Source organism: Brachycentrus maculatus, unplaced genomic scaffold (assembly GCF_059751285.1).
Source record: "Brachycentrus maculatus isolate JH-2025_06_01 unplaced genomic scaffold, ASM5975128v1 h1tg000566l, whole genome shotgun sequence".
Classification (NCBI taxonomy): domain Eukaryota; kingdom Metazoa; phylum Arthropoda; class Insecta; order Trichoptera; family Brachycentridae; genus Brachycentrus; species Brachycentrus maculatus.
The window spans coordinates 690,889-702,407 of NW_028281308.1; the positions used below are offsets into that span (position 1 = coordinate 690,889).

Genomic DNA, 11,519 nt, shown 5'->3' on the forward strand with positions numbered 1-11,519 from the left:
GGTAGCCTGGAGGGAAAGAGAGGGCGAGGAAGATCCCACACGATGGACCGATCAAATTAAGGCAGCAGCAGGCACTTCAATGGTTGATGCGCTACGTGCAGCGCAGTCAAGGGATAACTGGAGAAGAGTCATTGCTTCTGCAAGGGTCACAACCCTCAGCAATGAGGAATAAGACGGAGAAGAAGATTTTATTCTGAAAAATAATGGGCTTGCCTTACTGGTAAGCCCTGGGCACGCCACTGATATATATATATATATATATATATATATATATATATATATATATATATATATATATATATATATATATATATATATATATATATATATATATATATATATATATATATTTATTTATGTATCTATATATATATATATATATATATATATATATATATATATATATATATATATATATATATATATATATATACATATATATATATATATATATATATATATATATATATATATATATATACATATATATATATATATACATATATATATATACATATATATATACATATATACATATAATTATTTACAACCACACTTCTCAAATTCTTGGAAGTTCTATATAAGAACCAATTTAGAAGCCTTGTTCTTGAATCACTAGAACTTCACTAGAGGCATCTATTCGGCTGTCCAAATTTAAAACACAGTAAGGGACATTTTTTTGTAGTAGGTTTTTTTTGCATTTATGGACTAAGTAGACTCTGCTTAGTCCAAAAATGCAAAAAAAACCTACTACAAAAAAAATGTCCCTTACTGTGTTTTAAATTTGTACAGCCGTATTGGTGAGATGTAAAGAAGCTTTTTATTAAGCAGAAACTCTCATATTAGTATGTGAGGTCCGAATCCTGGATTATAATCGCACACATGAGAAACGCCAGAAAATACAATTTTCATTTGTATTATTAAGCTTATAATTTGACCAGATAATTTATTTACAACATTTTGAGTGTGTCCAAATACTTGTTCACAAAATCTGGATTATCTCCAATTACAGGAGTTATTTTCATATTAATATGAAAATAACTCCTGTAATTGGAGATAATCCAGATTTTGTGAACAAGTATTTGGACACACTCAAAATGTTGTAGAACTAAAGTACTTGAAATCTCACCGTGGATTTTGTATATTGAGCGTTAGTCTACTTATCTTGCCCCGGAGTCAATTCCAAGAATCTTTTCTGAAAGCCTACGGGGTTTAGGGTAACAATCGAGTAGTTTACAGATTATATTTTGAAAAATATTAAGCAATTCCGAGAAGAAAAAATTGTAACATTGTCATTACTGCCGAAATATTTTAAAAACTTCAATTTTTGTAACATATAAATGATATGCCTCTTGGTAGTCAAAATCTGGTATATCGACTAGAGTACCGAAAGCCGATATTATATCGAATTTCGGCTGCCGAGAGGCATCGAGGAGCTTCATTAAGGTTGCCGAGGATTTTAAAAGAAGCTTAAATAGGGTGTCGAAAAGCACCTTTCAATGACATCAAAAAAAAAAAATTTCCTCGGAGAGCTCTCGAAAGTTATTTATAGCCCTTTTCAGAGTCTACAAACAAGCTTTTAAATAGCTAAGCACTATCACAACCAAATCCGAGGGGAAATATATATATTTTTTTTAAACAAACACATGCAGCATCCTCCCGAGAGAGTTTCAAGAGTGCGGGTGATAATGAAACAGGAATGAGAATAGCCGGCGTAATTTTTTTTTATACATAGTTTTTATTACAATAACTTATTCGCTATCTATTCTTATGAATCTGAAAGACTTAACCGCTAAGTATAGGGCAGTAATACACCCATCCACTTATGTACAGGACAGTAACACATATCTTTGCAAGTACGGGGCAGTAATACACCCATCTTTGCAAGTACGGGGCAGTAATACACCCATCTTTGCAAGTACGGGGCAGTAATACACCCATCTTTGCAAGTACGGGGCAGTAATACACCCATCTTTGTAAGTACGGGGCAGTAATACACCCATCTTTGCAAGTACGGGGCAGTAATACACCCATCTTTGCAAGTACGGGGCATCAACACCCATCCTTGCAAGTACAAGGCAGTAACATATCTTTATTTGTAAGAACAGGGCAGTTATACACCTATCTATATATAAGTACAGGGGAGTGGTAGAGCCATCCTTGCAAGTACGGGGCAGTAAAATACCCATCTTTGTAAGAACTAAAATAGAACAGTTACACACCCATCTACGTAAGTACAGGGCAGTAATACACCCATATATGCAGGTACCCCACATGCCATCCAGTCTGAGCCCCTTTTCCGTAAGAGGCACATACTTCAAGTTAGCCCCAAATATACAAATATTTCATCACATCGCTTAAACGTTCTATTTCATATCTCAAGTCAAATTACTTTTAAAGACTGAGATTTCTATCGATAAGATTAGAACAGAAGTGTTGAGATGGGCATATGAATCAAATGGGTGAAGAAAGTTAAAACGGTTACACAAATTTATGAGGCGAATGTGGCTGGTAATAGGAGCAGAGGAAGACCGAGTTTTTGGCACGATCATGTATCTAAAAGCGAGAAAACTTAAAAGGCAAGTCAGGGAGTCGGAATAATCGGGGGATATGAATGTGGAATAGGCGAAGATTGTTCGTGGAGACAAACTGGTGTGCCGTTTTATTCTCTCTACCTACTCCTACGGGGAAGCAGCGTGATGGGTAGTTGGCTACCGCACCGGAGGTCCCGGGTTCGATTCCCTGAGGGGTCAAAATTAAAATGTGTGGTTTTCACTCTCATATTTATTTAATGTCACCCTGGATTGGTTCAGGAAGCGCAGGGCTGATCACCTTGCCTTCAAGCAATTAACGATCAAGATAACATTGCGTCGCCACAATGCTTTATGCCCTATGCACCATTAGGTGCGGATAAAGCTTAAAAGAAAAATGTAACTAATGCTGGGGAGTATAGTGTCAGGACACGAGTGTGGCGTTCGGTCCTCTCTGCCTACCCCTGCAGTTGATGATGTGGTGGTAGAAGTAACATGGTAGTATTGTTCTTTTTTAATAAATATTATTGCTCTTATATAAGAGCAATATATGGATATAACCACATTATTATCACTCTCTTTCACACATATTATTGCTATTATTTCCACACTTGTAATCGTTCTCTTTCACTCATATTATTGCTCTTATTTCCACACTTATAATCGCTCTCTTTCACAAGCATTATTGCTATTATTTCCACACTTGTAATCGCTCTCTTTCACTCATATTATTGCTCTTATTTCCACACTTATAATTGCTCTCTTTCACACGTATTATTGCTCTTATTTCCACACTTATAATCGCTCTCTTTCACAAGCATTATTGCTCTTATTTCCACACTTATAATTGCTCTGTTTCACAAGCATTATTGCTCTTATTTCCACACTTATAATCGCTCTCTTTCACAAGCATTATTGCTCTTATTTCCACACTTATAATTGCTCTGTTTCACAAGCATTATTGCTCTTATTTCCACACTTATAATCGCTCTCTTTCACACGCATTATTGCTCTTATTTCCACACTTATAATCGCTCTCTATCACACGTATTATTGCTCTTATTTCCACACTTATAATCGCTCTCCATCACACGTATTATTGCTCTTATTTCCACACTTATAATTGCTCTCTTTCACACGCATTAATGCTCTTATTTCCACACTTATAATCGCTCTCCATCACACGTATTATTGCTCTTATTTCCACACTTATAATCGCTCTCCATCACACGTATTATTGCTCTTATTTCCACACTTATAATTGCTCTCTTTCACACGCATTAATGCTCTTATTTCCACACTTATAATCGCTCTCTTTCACACGTATTACGCTCCTATTTCTACACTTATAATCGCTCTCTTTCACACGTATTACGCTCCTATTTCCACACTTATAATCGCTCTTTTTCACATGTTAAAAAAAAGTTCTTCGTATTGTATTACACGCATTTTATTTCCTTCTTCAAATTATTGCTCTTTTATCAAATGTGTTATTCTTTTTCTGGCTTATATTGTATAAATCATGTAATATACCCATATTGCTCATTTTTACACATGTATTTTTGCTCATTTTGCTGTCACGTTCAGCGAAACGCATTTTTAGTCACAAAAACCGTTTCAATTATCTTGGATACTAAACTGATGAGACAAAACAAAAACAAAAAATGATTCAGTGCATCCTCTGTGACAATCTAATTTTCTTTACTTACATACGAATATTCAAGTACCAAGGATATTGATTTTTTACAATGTTAACTACAACAAAACGCCTAATTTATTATTATTACTATATTAATAATAATAATAAAACCCTTATCCGCACCCCAATGGTGCATAGGGCACTGCTTCATGTAAACGCAGTGTTATCTTGATCGTTTACAAATGAAGGAAAGGTGATCAGCCCTCCGCTTCAGGTATAAGTCCAGGGTAATATTGAATAAATATTACAGTGAAAAAATCACTCATATTTATTTGACCCCCCCTGGGAATCGAACCCGGGACCTCCAGAACGGTGGCCGAGCGTGCTGACCATTACACTACGGAGGCGGACACTATATTAAATACGGATTACTATATTAAATACTATATTAAATTATGCTATATTAAATACGAAAGTTTTAACTTTTTTTTTACACAGTTCATTTTTTCCTATAAATTTATTTACAGCACGTCTACTTATTTAAATTTTTCTATAATGGTATTGGAATTTTTTATATTAAATTTTTTCCTTCAAACGGATTACACTTATTTCATATATTTTTGTAAACTGACTAACCATCACGCTGCTTCCCCTGCGGGATAGGCAGAGGGAATACAACGCCACACCGACTGTCTTCGCAAACAATCTTCGCCTCTCCTCATACATACAGGCCAATTAATCCGACTGCTGACCTGGCCGCTTTCAAGCATTTAAAATACTTGCAACATGCCAAGTTTTCCTCGGTCTTCCTCTGCTTTAGTGGGCGAACCCGGATTTTGTGAACAAAGATTTAGACACACTCAAAATGTCATGCCATGAAACATTGATATCATTGACTAATGGACAGACTCTTCCAAATTCACACATCTCCTCATGCATACCCAAGTTTCCCTAGGTCTTCCTCTGCTTGTGAAATGAACGAGTGAAGAGAAAACGGTAAAACAAATTTATGAGGCAAGCGTAGCTGGAAATGGGAGCAGCGAAAGACCGAGGAAAACTTGGCACGATCAAGTATTCCAAACACTCGGGCGTTGTCAGTTCGGTCAGGAAGCGGGAATAATCGGCGGTTATGAATGAGGAGGTGCGTGAATGTGGAAGAGCCACGTTTGCAAATACACTGGCGTTCCATTGGCGTAATGCTAATTAGCTGTTTTTTTTTTTTTTTACTATTTTAAATAAAAGAAAAATAAATTATTTTTAAATAATAAAATAAAAACGTTGGTTAAAAAAAAAGTATTTTATATATATAGATTTATATTTTATAAAAAGAAGCATAGTCAAGAATTAAAAATAATGCTTAAAATAAAATAAACAAAAAAATTGCCCTCACTGTATATTCCTGTTCAGGTTTAGTTAACAACTAACGACCTGCTTGGTGTCCCTTCTCAGCCCATTGCGTATATAATAAACAACAACAGTCAATAAATGGAATAAATACATATATATATATATATATATATATATATATATATATATATATATATATATATATATATATATATATATATATATATTGTTTTTCATATCATGACTTGTGCCTGAACAGGGTAGTTAAAAACATCATCAAAACTGCCTATTTGAAGATATCAACTCAACAGAGACAAAGAAGTGTTTTTTTTTGTACATGCAAATATTGTAATATATATTTTAAAAAAAACTGTAAACATATAATAGCGTGAATAGTAATATGAAAAAACATACACAACTTCACTGGAATTTTGTTATTTTATGGGAAATAAATTTTTTGAAATTATTTAACAAAAATATATCGCTCACTCCTTTCAAGAACGTCATAAATCAAAATACTTGATTTTTCAGGAGAACGTTTTTTAAGTTTAAAAATATAATACAATGTATTAAAAATATATATCAAGCCACTTACTGAACTTTTTACTGTGCAACAGATCTTTTTAGGTAAAATCTGAAGTTTTTTTCTCCTTTTGAAAAATATTTAGTTTATTGAAAAAAATAATTAAACAATACATTTTCTTCAAAATGAAAAAACAACACTTTCCGCCCTGTAGCGGGTAAATATTAAGTTAAAAATATGCCGCTTTTGCTGGGATATAGTAAATTTTCTGGGCATTCCGAAAACGTGCACAACTGAAAATTGACGATTTTTGATTTATGACGTTCTTGAAAGGAGTGAGCGATATATCAGCACAACACTTAGAATAATTATACATATTATATTATGTATATATAAATATTACATGGTTTATCACGTGATCACTAAATATTTAAAAAAGAAATACAGTAAAACCACGACATGACAAACAAACGAAGATCGCAGGAGCCGAGAGGCCATGCGACTTTTTCACCCGAAACAAGTCATCTTCGTCTACTCGGATTTTTCGTCCGTTATAACCGAACATAGTCAAATACAGGGTCCGTCATACCGAGGCTTTACTGTACCGCGTTAAAAAAACATTTAAAAATTCCTCTTACAAATAAAATTTCTAGGTCAGGGAACCAATTTTAATTTTCTGTTTGTTGATTTGGAATTGGCTCCGATTTCAATATGAATTAAACACTCGCATGACACAACTTATGAGGTCATTAACGCAAACATTAGTTTTGAGAACCGTAGATGTTCTCGGGTCACAAACATTTGTCTTGTATTAATTGTCAAATCAAACAAAGAGACTTTTATGAGTTTGTATTTTGTTGTCCGCCTCCGTGGTGTAATGGTCAGCACACTCGGCTACCGTACTGGAGGTCCGGGGTTCGATTCCCAGGGGGGATCAAATAAATATAAGCATTTTTTCACTCTAATATTTATTCAATATCAATTGATTCGGCAGTCACTTTGTGGTAAAACCTATCGATTTTTAATAAATAATTTTACTTAGTAAATACAACTATTTCTTAAAAATCTACTGTGACACGTGTTTCGATGCATTCCGCACCGTATACGGTGTTCGAAAATGCTGCGGAATGCATCAAAACACGTGTCACAGTGGATTTTAAGAAATAGTTATATTTATTAAGTATTTTTTTAATTAATATTCAATATTACCCTGGACTGGTACCTGAAGCGCTGATCGCCTTTCCTTCATGTGTTAACGATCAAGATAACACGATGCAGTGCCCTATGCACCATTGGGTGCGGATAAGGGTTAGAATTTTATTGTTAAAAACAAACTTAAAAATTGATATTGTGACAATTGTTTCGCCTAGTTATGTGTTTTTCAACAATAAAATACAACTTTGTAGACTGTTGAAATCTGTGTTTGATTTAAAAATTAAAATACATAAATTTTTGACATTGCTTTTTACTTTACCTAAATATGACGGCTAATTTTAGAGATATAAGGTTAACCCTTTCCACTCTGACCATTTTTTCTCACAACTGACCGGCTACTCTGATCAAAAAAATGTGACGTTTTTCTACCAATCATAATAAATATTTTTGTTCCCTAATTTTGGGACACCCTGTCCGGCAATTCGTATGACCGTGTTAATTAAGATTAACTGTATTTATCTGAAATATTTTTTTGGTAGAAAATACTCGGGCGATAGAGGAATCAGTGATAAGAGTTACACCCGCGCCGGGCCAGACATTGTGGCCCACGGAGCTGCCTACTAGAATCATACGGGCCAGAATGCCTGGCCTACAGAGTGGTAAGAGTTAATAAACTCTAAACTGGTCTACTGGTTGTCCGCCTCCGTAGTGTAATGGTCAGCACGCTCGGCTACCGTTCTGGAGGTCCCGGGTTCGATTCCCAAGGGGGGTAAAATAAATATTAGTGATTTTTTCACTGTAATATTTATTCATAATTACCATGGACTGGTACCTGAAGCGGAGGGCTGATCACCTTTCCTTCATGTATAAACGATCAAGATAACGCTGCGTTTATATGACACAGTGCCCTATGCACCATTTGGGTGCGGATAAGGGTTTTATATATATATATATATATATATATATATATATATATATATATATATATATATATATATATATATATATATATATATATAATATAAACTGGTCTAGTGCAAGTGTTTCATGCTTATATTTGTGACCGCCTTTCAAGCGGAGGGCTGATCACCTTTCCTTCATGTATAAACGATCAAGATAACACTGCGTTTATATGACACAGTGCCCTATGCACCATTTGGGTGCGGATAAGGGTTTTATATATATTATATAAACTGGTCTAGTGCGAGTGTTTCATGCTTATATTTGTGACCGCCTTTCAAGTTCAGGTTTTATAAACGTGCGATATTCGAGAGTAGATAAATAAATTGAGACGGATTCAAAACGGTGACCTGAACTAGAAATTCGGGACCAATCGGTTGAAATTAGTATAGAAAAAAAAAATAGACATACATAACATCGTAGTACAATAAATTCAATGAAATTTTCATTAAACATGAATTGCAGTTTAGAATAAATCCTTTTTACACATTAAAAAACAAAACAATTCCATCTTTTGCTTGGTAATCTCACACAACTGTGTCCAAAAATAACTTTAAAAATAAGCGTTGTCTCCCAATTAATAGCTTGACGGCTTGCCAGATGTCACTCGTGTGGCTTTTTGGACTATAGTCGAGGTATAGGACCATAGCTGAGACTATAGACCAGTCAAGGTTTTGGACCACAGTCAAGATCTATATCTTATATAATCCTATGGATTTTAGCAGTCAAGGTTTGGGACCATGGTGAAGATATAGGACCAAAGCTGAGACTACGGACCAGTCAAGGTTTTGGACCATAGTCGAGACTATAGACCAGTCAAGGTTTTGGACCATAGTCGAGGTATAGGACCATAGTCGAGCTATAGGACCATAGTCAAGACTATAGACCAGTCAAGATTTTGGACCATAGTCGAGCTATAGGACCATTGTCGAGACTATAGACCAGTCAAGGTTTTGGACCATAGTCGAGATATAGGACCATAGCTGAGACTATAGACCAGTCAAGGTTTTGGACCACAGTCAAGATATAGGACCATAGCTGAGACTATAGACCAGTCAAGGTTTTGGACCACAGTCAAGATATAGGACCATAGCTGAGACTATAGACCAGTCAAGGTTTTGGACCATATTTGAGACTCAGGACCACGGTCGTGTGAAATTACGATACACAGATACAATTTGACAAGTAGTTGCTCTAACAAGGATTATACATTGATCTATTATTTATTACATTTTTTTACAGGGGTCATTATAATATTTTGAGTATCCAAATTTTGTTCACAAATCAAGATTTTCATCAAGCTCTCAACATAGACGAAGAAGTCTATCGAAATGGTAAAGTTGCTAACCTACTTATTCCTTTCAAATTTCAATAATTTCCAGCGTGAATATAATTTTTCTAATTTCTTGGCAATCATTGGCGGAATGGCGATCGCCACACGGCGTATAAATGGGGAAATTCAAACGGCCAACGGCAAGCCGCAGGCAGTGGCGTGCACAGATTTTTCAATCAGAGTAGGCACTGGGGTTGGGCTAGTGTGCAAAGGCAAATAGCCGCAAGTTAAAAACAGTAGTTTTGAGATAAACGATTTTATGTCAACTTAAAATAATGCTATTTGCCAACACGCGTATCAAATTAATACAATTTTGCGGCTATTTGGATAATGAATATCTCGGTGAAGGAAAGAGATGGAACGAAATCTGTGATTGTATATGACAGAGGCCAGTTATAAGAATGCTTTGGGCCGTGTTACGCCAAACAGCCGCATCTCGAGTTACGCCTAGTTGCCTTTACACATTAGTGCATAGGCACTGCTTTACTGCCCATATAGGATGCACGCCATTGGCCGTAGGCGCCGTAAATACCCGGGCGTCCGTATTCCCATCTTAATAGGCTTCTTTGTCTCTGTCAAGATATTGACAAAATCTCGAAGTCAAAGATCAATTTATTCTTTCTAATCTAGAAATTTATAAACACCTTGTGTTTGTAACAAAATTATATATAAAAAATAAAGCGTAATCTAAGATCATTACGGGCTACATGTTACAACCATTTTTCACTAAGACTGAATACTTACTTTCGTAATTAAAACTTAAAACATAATTGATACATTGAAAAATATGTTTAAAAAAACGTTTAAAATTGTGCTCATGACATTAAAAAAAATTTATCAATTATTTTATACATACATATGATATCGCCCACTCCTTTCAAGAACGTCATAAATCAAAATACTTGATTTTTCAGGAGACCGTTTTTAAAGTTTAAAAATATAATACAATGTTTTAAAAATAAATATCTAGCCACTTATTGAACTTTTTACTACGCAACAGATCTTTTTAGGTAAAACCTGAAGATTTTTTCTACATTTGAAAAATATTTAGTTTATTTCAAAAAATAATTAAACAATACCTTTTCTTCAAAATGCAAAAACAACACTTTCTGCCATGTAACGGGGAAATATTAAGTTAAAAATATGCCTCTTTTTCTGGGATATAGTACATTTTCTGGGTATTCCGAAAATATGTTCAACTGAAAATTGACGATTTTTGATTTATGACGTTCTTGAAAGGAGTGAGCGATATATCCAGTATCAAACAGATTGATTGCAACAAAACTATTTTTCGCCTTCTCATCACCCTTTAAAAAAAAAAGTTTTTGTAAGTGTTCCTCGTATTACGGAACAAGGCCGCTTGTGTCAGAGACTGAGATGAGCGAGAAGTGCCACCCAATTCTACTGGAAAAGATACTACCAGGGATACAAAAACCGGAGGTCAAATGGTAACGGGATATTTCAGCGAATTTAGCCCCCTGCCACAAATCCAAAAAAATTATGAAATTTTTCACACAAAAACAATGAACTGTGTTAAACAATGGACTGGTCTAGAATTTTGCCAGACATAAACGTAATTGAAAATCTATCGGCAATCTGTGAGAATCGGCTCTCGGAAATTGATTGCACTACGGTGGAACAGCTCATTTTGTCCATAATTCAGGTATGGTTTCGAGACGAAAAAATGGCATGCACGTGCCAAAACCTTATATAATAATGCCAAGAAGAGTTAAATCATTGATTCAGCCCAAATGAGATCATATTAAATATTAATTTGTGATATAACTAATAAATTAAAGATTTTACAAAACTTTTTACGAAAATACGACAAAAAAAGTAATGTTTCAATTAATCTGTTCGATACTGTATAATTATACATATCGCTCACTCCTTCCAAGAACGTCATAAATCAAAAAACTTGATTTCTCAGGAGAACGTTTTTAAAGTTTTAAAATATAATACAATATATCAAAAATAAATATCAATCCACGTATCGAACTTTTTACTGTGTAACAGATCTTTTTAGGTAAA

The 11,519-nt window shown here is 34.6% G+C and overlaps 1 protein-coding gene across 1 annotated transcript in view; it reads left to right on the forward strand.

Moving 5' to 3' along the window:
* The window catches only part of LOC148301407 (low density lipoprotein receptor adapter protein 1-like), a 291,630-nt gene that overhangs the window by 67,873 nt on the left and 212,238 nt on the right, over positions 1–11,519 (forward strand). The gene's annotated exons all lie outside the window — the stretch shown is intronic.